Source organism: Peromyscus leucopus, chromosome 7 (genome assembly GCF_004664715.2).
Source record: "Peromyscus leucopus breed LL Stock chromosome 7, UCI_PerLeu_2.1, whole genome shotgun sequence".
Lineage (NCBI taxonomy): Eukaryota > Metazoa > Chordata > Mammalia > Rodentia > Cricetidae > Peromyscus > Peromyscus leucopus.
In genome coordinates, this window is record NC_051069.1 from 114,893,060 (window position 1) to 114,894,505 (window position 1,446).

At 41.2% G+C, this 1,446-nt stretch overlaps 1 non-coding gene across 1 annotated transcript; it reads right to left on the reverse strand.

The window, feature by feature from the left end:
* Window positions 1–403: 403 nt before the first annotated feature.
* LOC114694120 lies at window positions 404–507 on the reverse strand. The gene has a single exon (XR_003734651.1). It is a non-coding gene; the product is annotated as a U6 spliceosomal RNA (small nuclear RNA).
* Window positions 508–1,446: the final 939 nt, after the last annotated feature.

Sequence of the window (1,446 nt, forward strand, 5' to 3'; positions counted from 1 at the left end):
AGAAGCAGGTGGATTTCTGTGAGTTCGAGGCCAGCCTGGTCTACAGAGTGAGTTCCAGGACAGCCAGGGCTATATAGAGAAATCCTGTCCTGAAAAACAAAAACAAAAACAAACAACAACAACAACAACAAAAAACTAGATGATTTGAGATCTTATAAAGTTGAAAATCAAGATTAACCACACGGTATGTTTGTTTTTGAGATAGTACTTTTATTTTTATTTTTTATATTTTGGTTTCATTAATATTGATTTTTTCAAGACAGGGTTTCTCTGTGTAACCTTGGCTGTCCTGGAACTCACTCTGTAGACCAGGCTGGCCTCAAATTCTCGGAGATCTGCCTTCCTCTGCCTCCTCAGTGCTGGGATTAAAGGCGTGTGCCACCACCTCCCGGCTCATCATTATTTAAATATGGAATGTTTCATGAATTGTGGCATCCTTACACAGGGTCTATGCCAATCTTCTCTGGATTGGTCCAATTTTAGTGTATTTGCTGTCGGTGTGAGCATACTTTCATTCTTAAAAAAGATTTTTTTTTTTTAGTTTTTAAATGTGTGTGTGTGTGTGTCTATCTGTCTGTCTGTTTGTCTGTCTGTGTGTATGCATGCCACATGTGCACTAATGCCGGAGGAGGCTAGAGGAAGGTATCAGATCTGGAGCCAGAGTTACAGCAAGTCATCCAATGTGGGTGCTGGGAACTGCACTCAGGTCCTTTGGAATAATAATATCAAGAGCTCTTAACCTCTGAGCCATCTCTCCAGCCATTTGTTTGTTTATTAGTTTATTTTTTTGTGTGTATGTATGGTGTGTGTGTGTGTATGTGTGTGTGTGGGGTGTATGTGGTAGTAGTGGTGTATGAGTGTGTGGTAGTATGTGTGTGTGTGTGTGATATTTGTGTGTATGTGTGTGCCTGCATGTTGAGGTCAGAGGATAGCTTTCACAGATGGCTCCTTCCTTCCGTGATATGTGTCCCAAGAATCAAACTCAAATTGTCAGGCTGACAGCAAGTGCATTCACCTGCAGAGCCATCTCTCCAGCCTGGATCTCTTCTCCTGTTCAATATGATTTTCTTGAAAACCAACAAAGATGCTACAAGTAGTAAAAGCTCTTTTTTACTGCTGAATAGTATTCCATAGTATAGATTTACTAATGTGCTTAAAACACATCCACTAAAGGACATCTAGGAGAGGCGTTTTCCCACTTGGGGCTATTTTAAATTAAGCCTCTATGAACAAGCATGCGGAATTTTTGTCTGATTAGTGAGTTTATTTCTCTAGGATAAATGCCCAAGGGCATATTCCTGAGTATTGGTTAAGTGTTGAGTTGTGTAAAACACTGGTGACTTTGCTTGTGGCGGCCACACTGACCATGCCTAAGCATGGACAATCTGGTTGCTCTGCATCCTGGCCAGCCATAGCACTGCCATTCCTTTTTACTTGAGCAGTTCT